Source organism: Ornithodoros turicata, chromosome 1 (assembly GCF_037126465.1).
Source record: "Ornithodoros turicata isolate Travis chromosome 1, ASM3712646v1, whole genome shotgun sequence".
NCBI classification, from domain to species: domain Eukaryota; kingdom Metazoa; phylum Arthropoda; class Arachnida; order Ixodida; family Argasidae; genus Ornithodoros; species Ornithodoros turicata.
Genome location: NC_088201.1, coordinates 36,011,768 through 36,038,311, shown reverse-complemented (window position 1 = coordinate 36,038,311; position 26,544 = coordinate 36,011,768). Strand labels below are relative to the sequence as shown.

The 26,544-nt window shown below is 45.5% G+C and overlaps 1 protein-coding gene and 1 long non-coding RNA gene across 2 annotated transcripts in view; both read right to left on the bottom strand.

Moving 5' to 3' along the window:
• Window positions 1–26,544, bottom strand: part of LOC135378000 (calbindin-32-like) — a 206,780-nt gene that overhangs the window by 155,308 nt on the left and 24,928 nt on the right. The gene's annotated exons all lie outside the window — the stretch shown is intronic.
• On the bottom strand, window positions 1,005–26,168 carry LOC135398259 (uncharacterized). The gene is made up of 3 exons (XR_010424054.1): window positions 25,872–26,168; window positions 4,716–4,850; window positions 1,005–1,567 (listed from the first exon to the last, which is right to left on the bottom strand). It is a non-coding gene; the product is annotated as an uncharacterized LOC135398259 (long non-coding RNA).

Genomic DNA, 26,544 nt, shown 5'->3' with positions numbered 1-26,544 from the left:
TGTCAAGCCACTGGCATATTAGCCCGCCTTACTTCCTTCCGGTAAGGGCCAAATTATGTGTATATATAATTCTCTTCCATTCCCACATTCCCACCATTTGTATTTAAAAAACCTATCAAAGTAATATAGATAAGCCCTTTCTTTCCTTTTCGTTTCTTTCTTTCCTCTATTGGATCTGGAATAGCTTGTCCCGCGGTGAGCGGGTTCACATCTCCATGTTTTTTCTCCTACCCTCATCATCATCATCATCATCATCATCATCATGTTCCTTCTCTCACAAAATAAAGCTATACGATTTATAGGTCACGTATCATACTGTTACAATACACAACAACTCCTCAGAGAGTTTAATACCACTTAAATAGTTGGATTATATGATTACCGTCTGGCAGTCAGTTATGTAAAAGCAGTCAGGTTAAACCAGACAACATTATTAACCTTATTTTCTTTCTGCTTCTAATCTAATTTAACCTAACATTATTAAACTGCGCCAATTTAAGCATTAGAAATCCTCACTAAAGCTCTGACAAAACAGCTCAAGTACCACATTCCATGTTCTATAGGACTAATTATGGTACCCAAATTCCCCCTACGGACTACCATTAGTGATAAACACGCTGCCACAGACAAAAAAAAAATCAAGAACTTTATTTTGTGATTATGATTGGGGAGTGTCACAAACAAATATTAATTCCGAAGCCGCGTTATATTCAAAATTAGATCGTCATTTCTTCATGTCATGTTACTGCTTATACTATCCTTCATTCGCAATTGTGCTTTTTTTTTTATTGATTCAGGAATTTGCATTTATGTAATATTTTGTCTTCTATTGTTTATGTATGCGTACTAATAGTATTAGTGTTTGTGTAGTATTTTTATTCTATTATGTTTATTGTTGTATTCAATCGCCGCGCTACCTGCTGTATGGGGGCTGGACCCTTGTCTCTTTACAGCTTTTTGTCCGTGCTCCGACACCTGAATGGTGGATATAACATGAAATGAAAATGAAATAAGATTGTGCGTAGTCACACTGCGCTAAATGTTAGCCGTGACTGTCCTTTAATTAAAGACCGTGTAGGTCCGTCTGCAGCTTTGTATCGGGCCATCATCGTCATCACACCGTATACATTAGACCCCCTAGCGTTCCACTCCTAGAGTGGAAAACCTCCCCACCTCATCGTCAAAATATAGTTGTTTGTATAGGGCCACGAACCACGTGATCGCCAGAAAAGAATTTCGCCAAAAACTGACGGTTAATGATGGCCCCGTAAAGCTCCCATAAAGACGCAGTCACTTTTTTCGCACTAGTATAGTTTCAGCGGTCTCAGAACACATCAGTGTAGAACCTCCAATATGGGATTAAGAGGGCGCAGTACAGATGGTCAGTAGTGTAGATTGCCGTCGTTCGCTCGAGCAAACATCGTCCTCAAGCGTACAACTATGTTTGACTTGAGCGTCTGGGATCCTCTTCTCCCGGCTGAGACCAGCTTTATTCGGAAGTCTGCTGGCGGGTATTTTTCACGCTTCCCGGCAAGTGGCTGTATTGATTTCTGTAGGAGTCTCTGCGCTGAATAAGGGTGATTCCTTAAGGCGCGCGAAGAATGAAAACATCAGCAATATCAGCTAGAATCTCTCGTACCATTTTTATCGTCGCCAGTTCCCTTCTGCGTCCTGTTATGGCCCCGTAATAACCCTGTAACGACCTTACTCGCCGTCATTCTTTTATATATTTTTTGCTCCGCGAATGCTAGGAGATATCTCGCAAATGTACACCCGAATCCTCCACAATTATTTAATCGATATTATTACTATAAAAGGAGACAGGGTTCTCCAAAGTTCACTGTGCCTAGTCGATGGTTCCGTTACTAAAGGCCTTGAATACCCGCGGCAAGAGGGCGTCCTTGATATCGGCGGGTGTCAAACGCACCACTATACGTATACATTATAATATACTATGAAAGCTGAAGTGCATAGGGGTGGAGCCATAACCCGAGATCACGAGTTCTTCTGTCTTTCTTTTTCATTCACAGCTGAGAAGGAAGTCTCAGAGGCCTCCGTTTCAAAATCTCTCCGCACCACGGCGTGGGCTCTTTTAAGATCTCCGACGTTTTCTAGCAGTGCTAATAATAACAATTAGCGGTAGATTTATACGTAAGGTAAGTCAGCCTATATGTATGGCGACATGCTGCACGTTTTCTTGCAGTGTACATAATTGATAATTCGTGGCTTTACGTCGCGAGACAGCTATGCATGAGCAACGAGGACTGTGGATTAACTTTGCCCACCTGAAGTGTCTCTAACGTGCGGCAAAATTGCGTCGCTCGCGGAAGACGGCGTGTCTAACTTGCCACCAAGTTGCTGGTGTCCTCGGCCGTGATTGAACGATCGAACCCACATCCTTGGGATCAGCAGACGGACACGCTACCATCTGCATTGTATTCTCCGAGGCCGGTATTCTCGCAGTGCATACTGGAGAAGGTGTAATACCAATTCCTCCGAAATGTACTATCTTGAGCAAGCGTAAAAGTGCGCCCTACTACGTGTGGTGGTAGTGCACTCTTAAAAATGAACTTCACCGCATAGCACGCTCCTAGCCAACCATCACCCCCAATGACAACGTTCTCGCCTTAGATTTGTTGAAAACGGGAGGAGGAGCCTATTTTGTGCCGTGCATAATGGCACAAAATAGGCTCCTCCTCCCGTTTTCAGCAAATCAGGGGCGAGAACGTTGTCATTCGGGATGATGGTTGGCTAGGAGCGTGCTATGTGGTGAAGTTCATTTCTAAGAGTGTGGTGGTGATGATGATGATGTTAACAGCTTGCCGGTGTTGGTCTCACAGGTGTAGTCATCGTCGTGCACGTCTGTAGCTGAAGATGATGATGAGATGATGATGACAAGAAGATGAGGTGTAATATGTTTGTTCTAGTTTTCTCCGGACCAATGAAGATCACTGAGGGTGTGTAAAGCACGCCAAGTTACGTAAAAGCACACAGCTAAAAAAAAAAGGGGGGGGGGGGGGGGTAACGTTGGGTAGACGAACGGTCTGACTGCCTAGGCTGGCGGCACGTTGCTCGGGAGAGAGGGAAGTGGGAGGGAGGGGAAAGGGAGGGGCCTGAAGGAGTTGCAGAGAATGCGTACTTTCCTACACGTACACCTGAGGCACGATAATTGAGGGCTATTAAAGAAATGGGCTAACGGTATATACGGCTCGTTCACACCTGTAGTCGTTACGCCGAAGTAGTACCTCCTCATGTCATGTCAAGCGGTGTTATCGAACAAAAGGGTGCCGTACCGACGGAGGCGCCGAAAGTTTCGCCAATAATTCGTCGTTACCATCACTGACTGGCCCAGACAGCGCGTAATCTTTGTTCTCCTCTCTTCCGTCATATGTTCCTGTTAGGCAAGCGTGGTAGATTGATAAATGCCAGGGCTCTTGTGTTCGCTTCCTCTGCCCACAGGCAGGGAAAAGATCTTTACAAGGTACAAATTCTGTGTGAAACGAGAATACAAAAGCATAAAAAAGAAGTGCTGTCGAAGCCATGTGGGTTGCATCTTAGAATACTCCAAAAGCATAACTTGACTGCATAACACATTGAAGGTCAATCACTGCACATAATGACATCATTATCACTCTTGATTTTGAGCAGTGAGCAGGGTGTATGCCCCTTTTGTGATCATTACGTTGAATGCAGTCTTCCGAAAGGGCGTACTCCTACCATTTTCAATACACTTCCATTCTACTGCTATCATCATCATCATCATCATCATCATCATGGTTGCCCTCGAGCGTGTTACGTGGTGAAGTTCAGTTTCTCCCGGGTGTTTCCCGAAAATCCCCCAGCTGAATAATTCGGAAACAACTGGCGCTATCAGCGAAATTTCTTTTTGATAAACACCCTGCAGACATCGGCCAAGAGCTGATCAGTGAGTGGTTCATTTGTATACGCTCATTAATTAAATAAAACACTCACAACCTTTAAATTTTACTTCGGACGCTTTCGACCCTTGTGCGCAGCAAATACACGGCGCTCGCGAACCATTTCGTCATCATTACGATAAAAACACACCCAAGCAGCACAATGTACTGAAAGTCGAGTGCAATAGGGCTGGACGGTATGTGTCTTATCAATGTTCTTTAGTTTCACGAGCCTGCTCAAGGCCTTCCGCATACCCGTCCACCCCTATTGCACTCGACTTTCAGTACATTGTGCTGCTTGGGCACTAGTGAGGTGGTGTTACATCAGAAAGTGGTCACGATAACAGTTCCGAAAACATGATAAGCCAATCGCCCTGTTTCTTTGAAGTGGGTGATGTGATGTGATAGAAAAAGAAAAAAAATGGGTGACAGATGGTGATGGCGATGTGGAAAAAAATGGGGATGTTAGTTTCGACGGAGTCGAACTGGCTACAATGGGTGACAGAAGTGGGCGACATCACATTGGTAAGCTTCGATTTCATAACTTCACTCATCGTATCGTTCTCGTAGAGTTCCTTCTGATGTACTAAAACGATACGGAATCGGAGGGCGCTTACGATAAGCGCCCTTTGATTCCGTATCGTTGTCAGTTAATCAGATATCAGCAACGTGATGTGAGCCACTAGTCAGGCGATTGGCTTACCATATTTTCGGAGACGTTATCGTAAAACTTCTACGTTCTCCTAAAACTCCCTACAATCTTGCCCACCCAAAGACAGCTGTGAGCGCTGTGTATACCAGTCGGGAAGAGAAGGAGAAGGAATACTGAAGCGTCTGTTGCGGCTGTTCCTTTTCTTTCGTGAGATGGTGAGTTGGTACAGGCAGCATCCCAATGACGGCTACTGAGGGATGCTGATGATGACTACTCGAATCCTAGAGCAAGAGATATGTAAACCGAAACCAATTAATTAATGGTAAAAATCCCTAAGTGTCGACGCAGATTTTTTTTTTTTTATTCGCTGAACGTCCAGATTGTTACGGTATAGGTGCCGAAAGTGTCCTCAGCAAAGCTTAGGAATTAAGATTTTTATTTATTTGTTCAGCGTATGGCAAATCAGCCAGTCACTGGTCAGTTCTTGGCCGATGCCTGAAAGGCAGTGATGGCCAGTAGTTAACTACATGTAGTTAAACTACTAGTTAAAATACCTGATTGTAGTTAAAAAGTAGTTATACACTACTTGCAGAAATGTAGTGGCTACTACTAGTTAAACTACTATTTCGAGTAGTTAACTAGTAGTTAGGTTACTGCAGTCGCCAACTACTTCCGATTTTGCCGCAAGCTTTACGGCACGATTGTGCTTCCGACTTTTACCTTGAGCTACTTGTTTGATGAGAACGGAGGTGGAGAGCAATTTTGCCCATACATGTGTACTAAATCTTCACTTTTAATGCTTGTCTAGTCAAGCCTTATTTGCTGTGAAATAATTCTGCAACTTAGTTTATCGTGTAGGCACAGAAAGAATCCCGCCGCAAGCTTTGTATTTGACGATCGTAGCGGCCTGCGTAATACCTTGGTTACCGTACTGGTGTCCACATAACCGCATAGGATGGCTACGTGATCCATCATCGTGGCTAAGCGAAAATATTTTACGGTCCACAGTGGCGCAATCGGCACCCACCACAATATTTGTGCGTGGCGCATTGATCTGTGACGAAGGAGCCTGAGTGTAAATGTTGTAAAAATGTGTCGTATGTTGTACGTACCTTTATAGCGGAAGCTTTCACTCAATAGAAAATATTTCCTCAGCAAGGTGTTTTGTCAGTGCATAATATACAAGAGACAGGCAGTGGATTTTACGACAGTATGTGAATTTAGCGACGTTGGCACAAGAGTATATTTTAAATGTCATTATCACGGCTTGTGATTTATATTTAGGTGTCCAAGAACACTACAATGGATTGGTGTTGGACAACGTTAAGAATAGTTATAGATGTAGTCAAAATACATTGCAGTAGTTAAAGAAGTAGTTTTAACTACTCCCCTGAAAAGTAGTTGAACTACCAGTTAAACTACTCCATCGTGATAGTTTGTAGTTATAGTTAAACTACTGTAGAAGTAGTTAGTGGCCATCACTGCTGAAAGGTGTTAACCGAGTACTTCGATAAAACCCGTCTGCCGTTTCTGAATTATTCGGATGGTAGTGGTGGTGGCGTGATATTTCCGACTGGTCTTTCCTGCCGATGAATTATTCAGCCGAGGATTTTCGTGAAACATCCGTTAGAGTGAATTATTGAAATATGACAGTCGTCGAAAAAGCCAGACAGCGGCGGAAATCGAACCCCGCATCTCTCGGTTGTCGGTCGAGTGCGTTAACCGATTACGCTAAGGTGGCACCTGCTTTCCGACGATTTACCAAGGGGCCCTCATTCAACAAGCGGGACACTCACTCACTCTCTTTGCATTCTCTCCTACACACACACATTTCCTACCCTCTCACAAACACAAGTACGATGCAGAGGCAACTGGCGAACATGATGGAAAGTAACTCTTCTGAGGCTGAAACACACAGTACAATCGACAGATGCGAGGTTCGATTACCGCCGCTGTCTGGCTTTTTCGACGACTGCCATATTTCAATCGTTCGTGTCTTAAACAACTGGATGCTTGTGTTGTGTTCGTCTGTTTTAGCCTCAGAACAGTTACTTTCCATCATGTTCACCCGGTACAGTGTTGATCGCATGATAAAGACAACCGTTAGCTGGAGAAAGAAGAAAAATATGGAGACCCCACCGGTTATGCAAAATGATATCCTTATTTCTTCTGATATGTGAACGTGGGGGCATACGACTTTCGGTAAAGCTTTTCGTACATGAAAACTGTCATACATTGATGTATTTCCCACTTTCCCAGAAAATCAGAAGGGAGTTCCAATCTACGTTGTACCACATGAAAATGTATCGGAAAATGAAATTCCTTTTCAAACATTGTTTCGTTTAACGAGTTCAGTTTACGCGAACCACGCTCATCACTCAGCCAGTTCACATGTAAGTGTGTCAACCTGAACTGCACTGAACGGCTCCCTCCCTGGAAAGAAAACGGGTTTCTTTCCCAAGGCGGAGCCCCTTTATTCGTGGCTCATAGGACTGTTCGCCGCCCTTGAGGCTTAATAAAGAAATCCACCTCGATAGGTGTATAGGTTCGAAAATGCATGTACGTAATCCGTCTGTGGAGCACTCTCTTTGTCGCAACGGTAACATTTTCAGTCGAAAAATGAAACATCCATCGTTGTTGGTAGAAACGAAGCTGACCTGTATCTTTGCATACATATACATTTCTTTTTTTTTCTTTTTTTTCTCTTTTTTTTTTTTTTTTTACTTTCACGCTGAGTCAATACCATTTTGGAAACTGGAACCGTAGAAGTTATACGTGCCGCAAACTGAAACTAAACGAAATACGTATAGGAAATTAAATTCGTTCTGCCTAAGGCATGAGCACGGAATTTAAGAGAACGCCCTGGAAGTGAATTTCCAGCTCACTCAGAAACCTAATAATGTAGTAAATATTCCTGAAGTAGGTTTCAACCACTAGCTTTGGTGATCCGCGTCCAGTAATATCCTGCGTTTAAATAAACAGGCGCAGAGAGACACGCTTATAAGCTTCCGCTTCAACGTGCATTCGCGTAGGTGCATTTACTCCTCACTAGAATAATGTTAGGGCGTAGCCACTATGTTGCTCAGCTGATGGCACAGCCCTTTTCCATGACACGCAAGGGACAAAAAAAGGCCTCATATGATAATGCAGTTTTACAAATTACGTGTGTGTGAGAAATGACATCCCCAGCACGGTGTCATGATTTGCATAGACTGTACCGTCTATACGGAATTTAAAACAGCTTGTATTCGACAGCTGTGCTACATGTTGTTAGATATCTAATCAGTTAGATAACGAATCCGATAACACTACAGCTTATTAAACATTTACTAGATTTATTAAATTAAATTATAGTTTATAAAGCTAAGTTGCGTTCTACGTCTGTGTAGCTCTCTGTAACCGAAAGACAGAAACGAACAACAACAAGAATTATATTCTGACGATGAAGCGGGAAAGAAAGGAAGCTGGCCATAAAGCGTAAGCGCTGAAGCTGCGGCCTCTTCTAAAACAGAGCTTCACCACATAGCACGCTGAAGGCCAACCATTGTACAGAGTGATAACTTTATCGCTCTGGTTTGTGGAAAGCGCGGGGCGTACACTCTTAAAAATGAACTTCACCACATAGCACGCTCCTAGCCAACCATCACCCCGAATGACAACGTTCTCGCCCTACACTCTTAAAAATGAACTTCACCGCATAGCACGCTCCTAGCCAACCAGTATCTCGAATGATATCGTTATCTGCCCTGATTTGTTGAAAACGGGAGGCGTACGCCTTTTTTGTGACAATTATGAACAGTGTGTCACAAAAAGTGTCACAAAAAGTGTCACAAAAAGGCGTACGCCTCCCGTTCTCAACAAATCAGGGCAGATAACGATATCATTCGAGATAATGGTTGGCTAGGAGCGTGCTATGTGGTGAAGTTCATTTTTAAGAGTGTACGCCTTTTTGCTACAATTCACATCACTACATAAGTGTCGCGCCTATCTAGCCAACCTAGCCGCCTGCCTAGCCGCTCACCACATAGCACGCTCACAGCCGCCTACCTAGAACACATTATACATGCCTCAGATACACTCTTAAAAATGAACTACACCGCATAGCACGCTCTTAGCCAACCATTATCTCGAATGATATCGCTATGTGCCCTGATTTGTTTAAAGCGGTAGGCGTACGCCTTTTCTGTGACACTTATGCGGTTCATAATTGTCACAAAAATGGCGTACGCCTCCCGTTTTCAACAAATCGGGGCAGATAACGATATCATTCGAGATTATGGTTGGCTAAGAGCGTGCTATGCGGTGAAGTTCATTTTTAAGAGTGTAGGCGGCTCCCCCTATTTTGAACAAATGAGGACACAAAATTATATCATTCGGAATGGTGGCTGGCTACAAGCTTGCTATGTGGTGCAGTTCATTTTTTTATTTTTTTCTGTGTTAGCGCCGCGAAGCAACTGTGGCTATGAGCGGCGTACAGTCGTGGACAGATGGAGAGCGGACAGCAGGATTGAGTGGGGGACAGGGGGGTTAGTATGCGTCCTGGGCCGACTTCGGGTGGAACTGTGCCGACATTCGTCTGGAAAGACTTCGAAAAACCCAGGGAAAACCCAGGGAAAACCTCAGACAGCACAGCCGGTGACAGGAATTGAACCTGTGTCACCTCCCAGTCTCGGCGTGGGAAGCGATCATCCTAACCACTACGCCACGGGAGTTGGTTCGGTTTTAACAGTGCATCATCCCGAATGACATCATCCTGTCTCCTGATTTGTTGAAAACGGGAGACGTGACACATATGCAGGGATGTTAAGTGTCACAAAAAGGCGTACTCTCTTAGAAATGAACTTCGCCGCATAGCACGCTCCTAGCCAGTCATCATCTCGAATGATATCGTTATCAGCTCTGATTTGTTGAAAACGGGAGGTGTACACCTTTTTTGTGACAATTATGAACAGCTTAAGTGTCACAAAAAGGGCGTCCGCCTGCCGTTTTCAACAAATCAGGGCAGATAACGATATAATTCGTGATGATGGCTGGCTAGGAGCGTGCTATGTGGTGAAGTTCATTATTGAGAGTGTGGTGAACCTCTGTTTTAATGGTGTGCACGCAAGAATGTTGCGGAATGGTACGTGCGAGGTGCGACTTACCCCTCGAATTTTCAACATATCGAGGGGCAGAACGATGTCATTCGGGATGAAGGTTGGCGTTTGTCAGACAATGACCGTAAGAGCGTTGAATGTAGAGACCGAAATGCAAAGCGTATAGCCAACGACTGCTCATATGGGACGAAATGGCTTTATCGCGCCTGATATCCAACACCGCGTCTCAAAAAGCGTGAGGCTTCCTCTCTTCCCCGTTCTAAACCTTGTCATGATGACAAAATAGAGCAAGCTTTCACAAGCAAGGAGGAAATTTTCATCGGAACAGACATTGATTGTCGAATGATGGTGGTGGTGGTGGTGAAAGGACTCGCCGCTGTCGGCCTGATACCATTTCTGGGGGGTTCAACCCCGGAAACCTCCCGGCTGGCTCCGCCACTGTCATTTTCAAACGCAGCTATTGATTAGACATCTGAGTACTGTGGCGCCCCCCTTTTTACTTTCGATACTACCTGACTGATTGTAAGCGTGCGCGTTAGCTTGACGATGTTGCGGAGGCGTGCGCACGCTGTGCTATTTATGTGAAAAAGTGTGTCAGGGCTCACAGGCCATTTCGGCTCATTTCGTCATGCATGTTTAGCTATCATCAGAGCGCCTTTTTATGTTACCGTGCCTCGTACGCAATTCAATGTTCTTTCTTCCTTTCTGTACTTTGGTATTTTCCCATAGGAGTTGCAAACATTACGTTAATTGAGAAGTGTAAAAGCTATAATAAATTACGCTGCGCCGCCGGAATTGGTGACGCGTAAGGCTTAGGGGTGGATTTTACTACGCATGCGATAAAAACGTCGTACAGCAGTGGACGAATTTTTCCGCATGCAGAAGATCAAAACTGACTGTGAAAGGAAAAACAGGTCCTTGGAATGATGCATCTCTCGCTCAGCTGAATGACCTTCTGCCTGCCTATCGACCAGTTCCCATGCTCAAATATCCAATCATTGTTCTTGTAAGCTCTTAAAATCGATGGGTGGTGGCTGTGACGGATCGACTTGCCCTTGTTGGCTTCACTCATGTGTGCAGCGTCACGACTGTAGCCAACCATCATCCCGAATGACGTCGTCCTCTCTTCCGGTTTTTGAAAACGGCAGGCGTACGCCTTTTTGTGACACTTGTACAGTTAGGTTGAACGGTTAGGTGTCTTGAACTACCCTTCTCGCTCCTGGGTGATATACACTGACTCAAAATCAGCCCTGCAATGTGTAGGAAGCATGGGCATCCGCGGCTCTTTGGCCTCGGTGGTAGTGAGCATCCTGACAGCGCTCAAGGTTCTTGGGGAACAGGGACACCGGTTGACCCTACAGTGGGTCCCCGACTCCCCGGCCACAAAGGCATTCAGGGCAACGAGGAGGCAGATTTAGCGGCTGCTGCGGCTCACCGTATCTCCAGAGCCGTTCGAGAGCCGTGCCCATTATCCTCTCCAACGAAGAGAGACGCTTTTACTTGACTGCGTTGATGTCACCCTTGGCACGCCAGCAATGGCGCCGCATCACTCAATGGTCCCTCCTCCATGCAGTGGACCCGTCATTATCATTTAAGATGCCAGGTGGCTTCCCTCGCAGCTTTACGTGACTTCTGCGACGTCTACGACTCAACGTCGCCTTCACCCCTGTGTTCCGGGTTAAGCTGGGTTACAGTAACACGGCGCTGTGCCCACCTTGCCACACCCAGCTACGATTGCTCATATCATCGAGGACTGTGACCGGTACACGTCTGAACGCCGGGTGTTTCGACGCCAACTTGAGCTCCTTTACCATAGACCATTCAGCTTGTCCAAAGTACTTGGCCCATGGAGCTCACCTGCGCATCAGTGCCGGGCTCTTCGCTCCTTTTTCGCTTTCATGCAAGCCACTGGCCTCCTCGAAGAGCTCTAAACAGATCTCCGACCTGTCTTTGCGCCGCGCTCATCATTAATTCATCCTCTCATATTAACCTCTCTGAAGTGGGGTAGGGTCCTGTGGCTGCCACGGGGGAAACATCCCGTGTCATCATCACTTCTCCATTTATTGTTGTTGTCATAAAAAGGATCCACAGATCCACAGATAAGGAATTATAACGGTACCATTCTGTGCAGTGGGTGTCCGTCAGCGTGTTATGTGATGAAGTTCTCTATTAGTAGTGTACACTCTTAAAAATGGGGGGGGGGGGGGGTGATGCCGAAATAGTTTGCTGCTGTTGGTCGCACACGAGTGGGCATTGTCACGACTACAGCCAAAAAAAGGAACTTCACCGCATAGCACGCTCTTAGCCAGCCATCATCCCGAATGACATCGTTCTCATCGATGTCATTCGGGATGATGACTTGCTAGGAGCGTGATATGCGGTGAAGTTCATCTTTAAGATGCCTCAGACACTTTCAGACATATGCACAATTTCGGCACAATTCCCTTAGAAGTCGGCCCAGGACGCACATTCCCCCGGTGCGTTAGTCGTGACGTTGCCCACCTCTGTGAGACCGACAACAGCGAGCCCTTTCACCGCCACCACCGCCACCGCCGGCGCCGCCGCCACCGCCACCGCCATCATCTTTAAGAGTGTAGGGGGGATATGTTTAATAGAAAGACAAGAAAAGAGGAAAGGTCAGCCAGGCTGATGCCGGCTTGCTATCCCAAAAAACGAGAAAGCCAATATTAAAACAAAACAAGAAAATTAAACAGTCAGGGCAGCACAGGCACGACATAGTACGAGAAAGCCTGGTCAGAGGGTGTGCGAAAGGCCCGAATCTTATACAGGAAGCGGAGCAGGGCTGTGGTGACGGACATTTCCACGGATTTTCGGCGAATTTATTTCGGCAATTGCCATTGCATTACGAGTGGGATTATGTGCTACACTGGGTAAAATGACCACGGGGAACCCATTTCCGCAAAGAAAACGTTAGCTTGCCTTGGGAAATTTCGGAGTTCAATTCAAGAAATTAACTTTCCCTCAATTGAAATGAAATTAAAATGTTACCAATATGTGGCAAAAGTTATTGGCAGAAAAAAATCCCTTGACCGCATGTCTCTCCGGGGCCTACGTTTTTTACTATGAATTTCTATCATGGTTGGTGGACCACCCTGTATACATTTTGTGAGGCACACATGCCCAGATGCGAGTGGGAAAAACCCCATCAAGTACGACTTTTCCCGAGCTACTCCATTTCCGTGCAGTTATGTACCAAACTAACCCAACAGTCTACGCTCTTCACATGTGACCATACACGCCGCTTTTATATTTTGGAAAGGTAAGTATGAGAGTGCGAAAATGGGCAATGGAATGGGAAATGACGACGACACGAGAAAAATGAGGCCACGCACGCAGTGTTGTGCGGCGTTAGTGTAACAATGAAACCGTCCGTGGAAGTCATATTATTTTTCGTCACTGGTATTTTGCGGGGCTTAAGAGTTATGCACTTGAATAGGGGATGCTCCTGACAGCCTTCGTTCACAGAGGCTGCACTTTTTTGTGCAAACAATGAAGTACACACATCCGAACGTCGTCTGTTCTCGAGCTGAGGATCGATCACACGAATAATGCCACTGATAATGGAATAATGCCACAGAAGAAAGACTAGAAAAGACGAAACTGAAATGCCTCGAAGTAACATGGTGCTTCCCACTATCTCGTCAACATCTCATTCTATTGTAAAGAAAGCATTCTAAAGAATAATATCAAATAGTTGACGCGACGTGCCAGACCGTTACTGTTTCGCTGATTCTTGCGAGCTTCAGGGATGCAGCTTCCATTGGATTTGGGCTTTAGCTGAATTGCTGTTGCACGAACGAACCCGAGGATTTGCCTAATTGAATTTTCCATAAGAAACGAACGGCGCATGCGTCGTTTATCCGACGTTGAGGAAAGCTTGAGCGCGGCCAATAAATAGTAGTTAGTCGGATCGGAAATTGCTCTGAGCCTGTCGTCTCATTACTTATTGTCCGGCACTCCACATATTGACGTTAATCCATTAGCTTCAATGAATTAACGTTATTCGGCGTCGTTCATTCTCAGTTTGTTTTCGCCTTTCTGCTTCTTTGCCCGAGAGGGGGATTGGAAGCCTTACACCCACTCAGAAAGGATCCAGCACATTGCGATGCCTAGATACCACCTGTTGTGCTGACACAGTGCAGACCACTTTACTCTCACCAGCCGGATAGGCAAGCGCTGCTCAGTTCGTCGGATGCCTTTTGCGAGGGGGTTGGGGATATGTTTACTCAGAAGGTCTTTGTGCTGGCGACTATGCGTGTAATCAGCATAAAATTATCTTGTTTTGCTCGGGAAACTACTGTGTTAAAGGTGACATTGGTTTGGTTAGGTTACGTTAGGAGTATCATATTGTAGCTATAACGCAGTTGGAGGACATACCATTATGGCATCATAACGGGCCACGCATTTATTTCGCTTCGGCCAATATATAGGTGGGGCATACTTTGCATCGTCTGTCACACTCATCTATCATATTCAATTACCTGAGCAATTTTTATTTTATACTGCATAATGTAAGTTCATCTGACATACTGAAATTCTGTAATTGACAAGAAAAGAACCACTGTGCGCCTGGGCACGAACTTAGGCCTCACATACCCAGGGGCCAGGTAAAGTACGTCTCGATTACACCACTCGCGGCTGTGACTTTTTTTCATGTACTTCCGCAAGTGCCTCAACAGAACAACAACACTTATATTTTGACGATGAAGTGGGGAGGTGCCTCAACAGAACTCCACGTTGCAGAACTCGATTGCTGCAACGTCCAAAGTATACGATCGACAAGGCCTGTCACAAATATCCCTCGAAGCACTCTATCCTATGCGGGGCGACAAGCCACAAAGCACTTGACAATTGCTATAACTGATCGTTCCGCAACAGATTTACGTCACTTTACTGAGTAGACGATTGGGTTACGTTTTTTTTTTTTTCGAATTGCACAAGCGCACTTGGATGGCAATATCCTCTCCACTGTATGTTACACAATGGGGGGGGGGGGGGGGGGGCACTGTCGTCTGCTATGAAGCTGGGCTGTAACTGCGTAGTTTTGAGTTTTCGTAGAGCGTGGAGTTTTGTTCGTACGCGCAGTCCTACATCCTTCGGGTTCTTGTGACGGTAATGGCGTGTAACGCGAGTCTGGCGGCCTTTATGGAGCTAGTTGATTCGGACTCAGAAGACGAGTATTATGAATCGCGCTTGGTTTGTGCTATAATCGAAGTTCTCGAGAGGCATGAACGCTGTCGAATTCCTCTGTATTATGAAACTGTCGTGCCGAGGTACATGGAATTCGAGTACAAACGTTTGTTCCGACTGTCTTCACGCCGTGTCCAACAACTTGCCGACATGTACGAGGCCTCCGAGTTCTACCTGTCGAGCATGGGCCAGATTTCGAAGACCAACGTCGCAGCCATTTCACGATGTCGTCTGCTTCCACACTTTTTCACCCACGTACGGGAAGGTGCAGAGGTTTTCGAGTTCAACGTGAAACTGGGGCAGAGGAACTACGAAAAGAACGCGGGCGGGGCAAGAGTGCGCCGAGGAGGGGACGAAAAGAATGAAAAGGTGCTGCACCCTCCGAACCGGTTTGCTGGGTGCAAGGAGGTGCAAGCGAAAAGGACGCACCTATAGTACCTTGATATCACATGCTTTCCATTTTTCTTCAGCACAACCCTTTGCGAAGTAAGCTCAAGAAGACGTAATTCGTTGGTGGATAAGGGAGTGGAAGAGCGTCCTTTTGCGCTTCACCGCGACCAGCCGCGACAAAAATATGTAAACCGAAACCAATTAATTACTCCAACAAATGACCCGCCTCGGTGACAGATTTTTCTCTAAAAGGTGTCCACTGAAGGTCCCAAAATGGGTACTACCCATTTTAAAGCCGACTCGGCCCTGCTTTAGAAGTCATGCTTTTCACGAAACTCATTTGAATTTTTTTTTTATATACTGAGCCACTCGCCCTCATTCACATGGTGCGCGGCTTGTAGGTGGTATAGGACAGATACTTGTAAAAAAGAAAGTTCTTCGATTGGCGCTCCCATTCGCGAATTATTTAGCCCGGGGATTTAACTGAGACACCCTGTATACACTCGAAGAAAGAAGGGTGTGAAAAGGTGGTAACTTCTATAGTTACCACCTAGGTCAACATAGCGTCTGATAAAGGGTGTAAAATGGTGGTAAAATCAATTATCATATATCCAAAATGCTACAAAAAGGCGTACGCCCCCCTCGCTCGCCGAATCAGAAGCGGTAACCCTGTCATTCGTAAATAGCAGGTAGAACTTTGCAACCTTTTAGGATGCGACAACTATTACCTCCTAAAAGGTGTAACTGCTCCACCCTTTTTTCTAAGAGTGTAGGAAGGCCACCTCACGTTCCTGATTACCTTGAGGCGAAAGGAAATTGGCGTTTGAGCAGCACAAACTGAAACATTGGTTGGTTGTTTCATTAAGTGTGATACGACAAATAGAAGTAAGCGAGCGGTGGCGTGTTCGTTTATTTATTTTTGTTCTCGTCAAAAGCGCAATGGTGTCGTCTGCAAAGGCCGCCATTATTGTTGCACTAAAAGGGCTCTGCCGAGAGCTCTGGCCATGGCTCAGGCGAAGACAGCAGGTATGCTGCACGTCCCATCAAGCACACCAGCGAACTGCTTAAAGGCTCCTCGCAGCATGATAAGAGTTTCCCTTCCCGGCCTCCGATATTTCCCTGCGCTGATCAGAAACAAGTCGACGTCCTTTGCTAGAGCGAAGTCTGCGTTTTCCTATGTCGTCTAAGCAAGGTTACTGAATGGCATGTCGCCACTGTTTGCGTAACAACAACAACAAATAAATCCTGACTATGACCTGGAGTGATTCACCCCTGGTGAGCAGTGCACTACTCCATTACACGCGAAACATTAGATGTGAGATATGAGAATGAAGTTAAAGTTATGTGCAAGTACACAATTGAGCTGTCCTTCACTGACTGCGCTACGCCGCAGCAGCGCCGCAGGTCCGCACATACAGTATCACATACCGTAGTCGGCTGGGTAGTACACTACCGCATGTATTTATTCTGCGGGGTAACAGAGCTGAAAGCGAGTCTGTTAGGGTCGACACGTACATTTGAAAATTGGGGTGGCGAGATCCCCAGAGCGAAAGTTCAGGAGGGGGGGAGGGACTGTCCCCTCTGCCCCCACCTTCCGAGGCCCCTGTCAGTCACTGCAATGAGCTACGTTTAATGATGCAACTAAATGGACGCGCATGTTTCATATTGTGCACAGGGCGCAGAGATGGAAATGGCAGTGGGGAAATCAATCGTGTTCGCCAGATGCGCCAGTACTTGCGCAGCTGTACAGCGGCATGTCTGTTTGACACACGTGCCTCCATGAAAATGTTTACATCGAGGATCATTCTGCGTGCGTTGGGAAGAGAGGTATTTAAAGCAGGTCAAATCGCACGTTGCAGCCACAAGCTATGTAGCTATCTCTAAGATGTAGGTTGAAGCAGTCGCAACGCTAACTCATTGTGCTGGGACGCCAAAAGAAAAAGAACAGGATCCAGTTTGAAGAACATTAGCATTTACGAGAAAAATCCCCGCAATTACTGCAGCTACACTTGTTTGCTGCATGCAGTATTTGAAGGCGCGTGTTCGCGCCCATCAGACGTTTCTGGGAAATGCTGTATTTATAGCACGGTGCAACATTTTGCTAATTTTCTCCTGCGCATTATGTGGCATACTCTGCTCGTCACTCAAAGGGAAGGATCATGCAAATTTGAGTGCAGCGCGTTCAAAAATAAATGAGCAGGCAACGTGAAACACGATGATGTACCTCAGGTTTGATGATTAACGAACCCGGAGACAAAGGACTTTTACCGCCATCCTGAATTTATAACATTATAATGGGTCATCAACTAAATAAACTATAAATTACTAGTACAACCCACTCATTTATGTAGCTGACACTGTGGAATAAATCAAACTGGCATTACGCAGTCCATGCAGTCATGTCACCAAATCGACGGGGGGTTATTGGCAGAAAAAGATAAGAAAAAAAAGAAAGGGGAATCGACGGTTAGTATAGCAGTGATGAAGCAAGAGCGTGCTTTCCACGTTACCGCTAATAAGCATGCGTGTAGGACACAAGAAATACAATCCCCACACGGCGCAAACGGTATAGCAATCAGGGTTCGGTACACAAATTCCTGCATACTTTGCATATCCTGCGTTGCATCAAGCGCTTGGCCGGGGCTTCCCGTGACGTGTTTGCTTTGTGCACGCCGATGTTTGCAAAACATGCACTGCTCCTCGCTTACACTGACCGTATTTGATGCTAAGAAATGACTATCGACGTACGCTCGCTGAATACTCGGTATTGTGCTCCGAATCAATTTACTGAGTGATCATTTAATGTTGATGGTGATGGATAGAAGAAAAAAAATGGGAGGTGAGCCACGACTAAATCGGACTGGCTACCTACCCAGTACATCTACGTAGAGCAAAAAGGAAAAAAAAAGGAATGGGAAAAGGTGAAAAGGGGGTTTAATGTTCGTATGTCCATTCTGAACACTTTTCTGTTTGTGAATGAAGACGACAAATACCATAGGACAGGACGGGTCTTTCCTATCACCACTTCAAGCGAAACTACCTACGATGATTGCCATTCATTGGGTCACTAATACACCTCACCGTTGAAAAACTTCCAACACGATTCACTGAAAAGCAGCAAGCTGGCACGCATGGCTTGTGTAGTTACTACTTGCTGAAGACAAAATTGTATTCCACGATGACGCAGCTGATTTGCGTTAAGAGTGCTTGAGTCGTGCCTGCGCACTTCACATCCGCACTGTGATCAAGTGCAGGCTGAAGAACCAATCTTCGCGCAGCAGCGTATGCAAATGAAAGGAGCTCACCCGCGGCGGGGAAGTAGTCGTCCTGTCGCTCGCATCGTACACTCAGCTTTTAATTAGGGCCGTGTCATATTCTTCGGCCCAATGAGGCAGCCCACTCCGCTGAAATAGTTTGGAAGGAAAAAGACAGGAATGGAAAGTTCCATTTATGGCGCTGAATATATTCCTTAGGAGAAGATTGGGCCTTCAATTGCTAATTGACTCAGCCGCACCGGTTGGATCTAATTTGTAATGACCCGTCGAAAGGTTGGGAAGGCACGCTGCGGTCGGTGTCTTTCGCACGTAAAGTGCTTAAACGCCACTTTGTGCTAAACAGACGCAATTTTCGCAATGCGAGGCTGATTCCGAAAGAGAACAATGGTAGCGAAATCACGATTAAGTAAATACGCCCACGTCGGTTAGTTACTCATCATACATGCCTCATATGTCTCTGACACAACAACGACATCCTTCATTACAATATGACAATAAGCTGACGCCGCAATCAACGTATCATATTGCTGCTGAGCGCTAAAGGATGAAGACATAAGAGAGGGACACAACACATGCGCTACTTCCAACACTTTAATGAAACTTGTCGTATCGGCTGCTTATACACTCCTGGCCACCTGCCGGTTGTTCTTTCACAGTAAGCAACCGCTACGACAAGTTTCATTAAAGTGTTGGAAGTAGCGCATGCGTCGTGTCCCTCTCTTATGTCTTCGTCTTTTTAGCGCTCAGCAACAATATGGTCTCATACCATCAAGCCCAAATTTCATCACTCTTCAATCAACGTATGCCTACAGTTAAGACACAACTTCATTACATAATTCGCTCCCAGCCAACCCTCATTTGTAAAGCACTAAAAAAAAAAAGAAAGAAAATGAAGCTCTCTAAGTTGAAAGCTTCAGTGTTATTTTTTTTAGTGTTATACATTTCATCTCGGTCTTGACTCTCCTTGTGCACTCGTCATCTGCTAACAATCATCATCCCGAATGATCTCGTTTTGTCTCCCGGAGTTGTCGAAAACAGGAGACAGAATGACATGGTTCAGAACGGTGGTTGGCTAGGATCGTGTTATGTGGTGAAGTTCTGTGTAACTGTGTCGACATATGTCGGCACAGTTCCCTTAGAAGTCGGCCCAGGACGCACATTCCCCAGGGCGTCAGTCGTGACGTTGCCCGCCTCTGTGAGGCCGACAACGGCAAGCCCTTCACCAGCACCAGCACCACTACCACCACCACCATCTGTGTAACCTCACCAGGCACGAAGCGGGTCTTGCCCAACGACCCCTCTAGCCCTTTGCACTCCCCGACGGACTCACGCACCCTCTACGTTTCCACACCCTAAAAACTGAACTTCCCCGCATAGAAACGCTCTGCGCCAACCATTGCCACGAATGATCGATCTTCTGATTCGAAGAGACAGGGGGTGTACACTCTAAAAACTGAACTTCACCGCATAGCACGCTCTGCGCCAACCATTGCCACGAATGATAGGGTTATCACATCTGATTCGATGAGAGAGGGAGGCGTACACCTTTTTGTGTGAATTACCATGCATCCAAATTGACACAAAAAGGCGTACGCCCCCTCCTCTCTTCGATTCAGAAGCGATAACCCTATCATTCGTGGCAATGGTTGGCGCAGAGTGTGCTATGCGGTGAAGTTCAGTTTTTAGAGTGTACGACTTTTTGTGTCAATTTAGATACATGATAATTGACACAAAAAGGTGTACGCCTCCCTCTGTCCTCGAATCAGGAGCGATCACCCTATCATTCGTGACAATGGTTGGCGCAGAGCGTGCTATGCGGTGAAGTTCAGTTTTTAGAGTGGACGCTTCATCCTCCATCCGTTTCTTTTTTTTTTCCTTTGCTATAGTCGTAACGATGCCCACTTCTGTGTGGGCAACAACGGCGAGCCGATTCTTTCCCTTTTCTATTTTCTTTCTGCCGATACCCCCCCCCCCCCGCCCAGATTCAGACATTACCCACCCACCTCTGTAACCCCCCACTGCGTAACCTCATGCGTTTTCTTCAGGAAACGGGCCTTGCGCAAGGCCCCCTCTAACGTACCCTCTATCAACAGTGCACATCGGTCTCATTCACCCTATACATACATCACTTCCGAACCTGCACCCCTTCATCCCTATCTGGCAGCAGTCGTGACAGCGAGGCAAATTTGTCATTACCCCCCCCCCCCCCCTTGTTTCAACAGTGCATGTTCCTTTACGTACGGCTTACACTCTTAAAACGCAACTTCGCCGCATAACACGCAGAACACCGGCCTCGGTGGCTCAGTTGGTAGCGTGTAGCATGTAGTTGTCTCACGACCCAAAGCCACGAATTATTATTGACACGCAGAAGACCAACCATAAGAATATAAGAATGAATCCGTATCACTCCTGATTTGTGGAAAAGCGCCCGGGCGTACGCCTTTTTGTGTCACAGAAAGCGTCCAACATGAGGGGAGAGAACAGTGAATTCACAATGACACAATTCACCATAGTTTGATCCAACCACACTTGCGTCGAAGATGTTAACGTTCAAGTCGTTACGTTTCATAACGCACAATAAGAGAAAACGAAACATAAAAGGCTTCGGAGTTGCATAAAAAGTGAGCACACATGTGCTCAGTGCTAACACACACCAATTTTCTTGGAGTAGCTGGTCGCACCGGAGCGACATAAGTCTCTATTTTTTGTCTTTTATACCCATCCACCCATCCATAGCACACATATAGCATAGAAGAAAAACATTCAAAAGAGATAAATACATGCGCCAGTTCTATGCGGGAAACACTGCATAAGACCAAATGTCAGCAGTCACTTGAACTCACGAAGGTTTTTTTTTTATTCCGTGTTAGCGCCGCGAAGCAACTGTGGCTATGAGCGGCGTACAGACGTGGACAGATGGAGAGAGGACAGCAGGAAGGAGTGGGGGACAGAGGGGAACTCACGAAGTGACATTGCAGACCACATGAGGTATTATGCACTGCAAAATGTCAACACTAAAAGCTATACTGGTGTTCGTAATCAGTTCTGCACCTACACTCCAAGGGGGGGGGGGGGGGGGTAAACAAAAAAAAATGTGCAATTTTTGTCCTTTTGGAAGCTAGATGCATTGCACTGCGCAAGTGTACTTTGACGCATTAAATATCCTGAACAGACGAATTGCCAGAACCATTGGTCCTTTCAGGACTAAATGCACACTCCAATTAATAAAGAGCTACTTGAGTGATCGAGGGCAGTACGTGGCTATTGGGAACACGAAATCTCTACGTAGTTCATGTACAGTTGGCGTTCCTCAATGGTCCACACTGGGGCCATTTCTCTTCCTGGCATATATTAACGACCTTCCTTCCTACTTGTCAGAAAATTGCATCCTATACGCCGGTGATACAAACATTTTTGTCGAGGCTGACACTGTTGAAGAGCTGTTCTCAAGGGCCAATAATGTTCTTGATCAGCTTACAACTTGGCTCTCTAGTAATAAACTAATTCCAAATCTCTCGAAATCAAATTATGTTGTGTTCCGGCCTGTTCAAAGGCATCTTGATTTAGATCCATATGACGTTTATTTTTTGAGTAAAACACTACCTAGAGTAAAATGCACGAAATTTCTGGGTGTGACGTTAGAGGAACACCTCAGCTGGCATCCCCACGTTCTTGAAGTCAGAAATAAAATGTGTAAAGGAATATATGCACTATCAAAAGTGCAGTCCATATTTTCAGCTAAGGTACTTATCGACATTTACTATGCACTCGTACATTCTCGTCTGAGTTATGCTGTGGAGGTTTACGGTCTAACTTACAATACGGTTCTCTACCCCCTTTACCTAACGCAAAAAAGGGCACTACGCATAGTACTGCACGTTTCTCATACAGAGTCAATCTCGTACGCATTTTATACACTATCGGTGCTGGATATTTTTTCTCTAACTAAATTCAGGGTGTGCTTGCTAATCCATCGACTGCTTCACACCAGCAATGTTACTCATGTCACTTCCTTTACTAATTACCCACTATCTTGTTGTTTGAGACGTGACCAGTGGATGGTCAAACTACCCCTGCCTCGAACAAACTATGGCAAATTGATGCTTCATTACTGGGGAGGAAAATCGTGGAACTCCTTGCCTTTTCATTTGAGGGAAGATGCTCGTTCTAACAATGTCAGGCGCCTACTTAAGATGTACTTATTAAACAATCGTGAAAATTTCATGATGAGTTGTTAGCTGAGTGCTAGTCGTTCAGTGTTTATAGAATATGTGCGTCAGCAGAACAGACTGTTAACTGTCAGATTATCAGTCGTGTCATCCTTTGAGCCTTGAGCGTTAATTAATCGTCAGTTATTTCACCCAGGAAGTTGTGCAACAGTTACGCGCACCGCTCACTTCACTTTTAATTTCTTTCCTTATGCTCTCAATCATTACTTGTCGTATTTTATATGTGCGTGCGTATGTATGTTGGTGCGTACGTTTATGCACGTACCTGGGCATATATGCTTAACTGTAACATATACAAGCATATAATTACTGATCCTCTGTTATATGTAACTTGTATGGTTTGCGGACTGCATCACAGGCCTTGGCCTCGCAGTCCACAATGGTAGCAGATTGTTCAATGTAATCTGGGAACAATAAAGTCAATAAAGTCAAAGTCAAGTCACAGAAATTTATGCAATGGGGGACTATTGCAGTGCTGGGAGCGCGTGGCGATGAAACTCCCTATTCATCATCTCACAATAAAGTTGTTTGACAGTAAATTTCAGGGCCAGGTGATTAAAATGGGAAGTAATTACAATCTAAGGGACGAGAAGCTGTACTGTAATTGCTCCCAAATTTACTTTTACAAGTATTTACCAAGAGCCGTTGAGATTGGCGTAATATGTACGGTGTAGTATCATACTCTGCATCCCAATAACCACTGGTGCTTCTTTCGTTTTTTTCCTTCATCTTTCTTTTGTTCAGCGTAGCACAGCCAACGGAGGACAGCTCGATTGTTCCCGAAACGACTTGTACATAGCTCATTTAACTCCATTCGCATATCTCACATCTAATGTTTCGCGTGTAATGGGGTAGGGTATTGCTTTTCAGCTGGGAACCATCCCATGTCATAGTCACGATTTATCTGTTGTTGTTATTGTTGTTTGTGATGCAAAGAGTGCTGTAAAACGTGTCCAAACAATACGTTAATTCGAAATGTAATTTAAATTCTAAGGTAGAAAGAGAACACAGTAAACGATGTTATGTGCATAACCGTTGACAGGTACATTGGGGAAAGAAAATAAGTATACGTGAATAGGTACGGGCTTAGTTGGCCAAGATTAAAAGTTAAACAACCATGTCATCGTTATCATGTAGCTGTTGTTGTCGTCGTTAAAGAAATGTAAAGCTCCAACCCTTGTGGTTTAAGGGTGCACAGTGTTGACGTCAGAAAGGATTCACGATTTTTCCGTTTCGTGTCATTAGTCTATAGTCAGACTCCAGGATGGCGATTCCTAAATGACCATCAATATCACGGCAACGAAGACTGTAATGAGAAACGAGAGTCGACCCTTGGTGGGTGAAAGTGCCGCGGCGCGGCTCCCGTGACGTCATCCCCGTGGCAGTGACTCCCGTTCAAAAGTTTGAGGATTCAACATTAGAGGTGCTCGAAATTCGACTCCCAATGACTATCCTCTCGATGCAGATCGCTGGAGTCCATGACGAATGATAACTCTCATACGACACGACGGTGACTCGTGGGTCGCGCTGGTTGAATAAACGAACACAACCACTGTATTTTCATAAAGTGACAGCGAGCAACAGGGTATACAGTATCGCCTTTTTCGATTAAGCACCCCACACATCATCATCAGAATATGGTGCTGGTGGTGTTGATTTGTGACCATAAAATCTTTCATATATTGCGTTTGAAATTACACGAATGTACTGTACACGATCTTCGTTAATTTGAACAGATGACCTGTTCTTGCATCGTCTCCGTTATCATTTTCACTTCCATCTTTCCGCCCCTTTTGTTATTGTATACTCCTTTCTTTGGCTCTTTGGCACTGATGACCACCACCCTGTTCTCATTGTCCAATATTGTTTGTGCTAAAAAACACCTGTACCATAACTGATGACTACTATAGGAAGCTCGTGAATAGAGTTAGATGTTCGTATCAGGTTATACACTTTTGACTATGCTACTTCCAAAGAAAGACGTAAGCTCCCGTTTTCAAACGTTCAGAAAACTCAACGAACGAATGAAACGACTGTGGGCACCGATTGACCCGAGCGTGTTTGGTGAGGTTCTGTTTTTAGAGCGTACACTCTCAGAAAAAAGGGAGTATGAGAAACTCCCTTGGGGGTGTTCACGCTCGTCAAATATATGACTCGCTTTGGGGTGTTTAGGCTACTGCCCTTGTAAAGGTGTTTTCTTAACTCCCTTGCTAGGGGTGTTCACTTGAGTCCCGTTCCTGAGGGAGTCCCCTGACTCCCCTCCCTGAGGATGTTTCCCTCCCTTGACTGCCCTATACCCAAGTACATTGCAGAGAACGCTAAGCACTCCATTTCAAACTTTGTCAGTGACTCCATTTGCCTTTTTGTTTGTTTTTTTTTTTTTTTTTGTGTGTGTGTGTGTGTGTGTGTGTGTGTGTGTGTGTGTGTGTGTGTGTGTGTGTGTGTGAGTGTGAGTGTGAGTGTGTGTGAGTGTGTGTGTGTGTGCAGGTACTGATTTGCGTTGCACCGCGTTACAAAAACAAAACAATACTGTCCTCGACCCAAAACACGAACAACGGGTGCAATGCCTCTCAGTCTTGCTCAAGAATCAAGGTTGTCCCATAGAACTCCCTCAGAAACCCCTCAGAAACAGTCAGAAATCCCTCAGAAACAGTCATTGGGATTGTAGTACGATACGACCCAAAACTTTTACAACCCGCTCCTAAAGTACAAAGGAGCGAAACACTTTCGTAACGGTGACAGACATACGCCTCATCAATTCTAACTGCATCTGCAGTAACTTCGAGGCACTCCCCACTTCATCATCACAATATATATGTTGTTGTTGTTCGAGGCACTTAGCGTTACAGAACAGATATCCCTTTCTATCGGACATTGCGTTTCTTACTTGACCTGCCGCTTCCATTGTCATTACAGAGTATTTCCACGAACATTTTCCCTCGAATAAAACGACCGATCAGAGTGTCAATTACAATTATAACAAAAAAGACTGCATTGTAGAAGCGGGCATCTTTATGAGCACAAGAAGACAAGATGTAGGCACAAGCTTGCTTGTAAAGTTGCGAAAAAGTACCTGTTCCTCGGTACGTGATGTTGGTTACCTTCAAAGGATATCTGTCGCCAACGGCTTTTCTTGGTACAGCCAGGACTTGCGAAAAGTAAATGTCCTCTAAAGGGATACAACTACTTTGGGCATGTCAGACACAGGCTTGTTCATATCTTTTCCCATTATTTGCAGATGTGTCTCGATCATCTTAACAAATGCATAAAAGTACGAGGCTGCACTGTTGCGCCGTCTGGGAGAACCTCGTTATAAACACTGGGGAGTGAGGCTAACACCCCTTCATGACGGGAGTGCACGCAACACCCCGCATTAAGTACGGTCACGGAAGGGTGTCGCTGCAACGCCCTCTCTGTTCGCGACGGTGTCCGAGCATCATTTGACACCCTTTTGGCTCCCTTTTTTTCGAGAGTGTACAAAAACGCCGGTGGCGAAGTCTCAACGAAGAAATGACCCCATATTCTCTCCTGACAGTATTGATGCTCCAAGTCTGCAACCACTCAATAAACGCTGTATCCATGCCGCTGTCATGTCAACATCGCCTCCTTCCTACTGCGCGCTCAGTGTCGCGCAATTGATTTTCCGATCGGTTTCGTGTACTTCGAATTGGTTCTACCGGTTCTACCCACAGGGATGCCTGCCCTCTGAGCCTAAGCTATGTTGCCTTCCGTAAATCATTCAAAGGGAGTTTATATCACACATTTTCTTTTTCT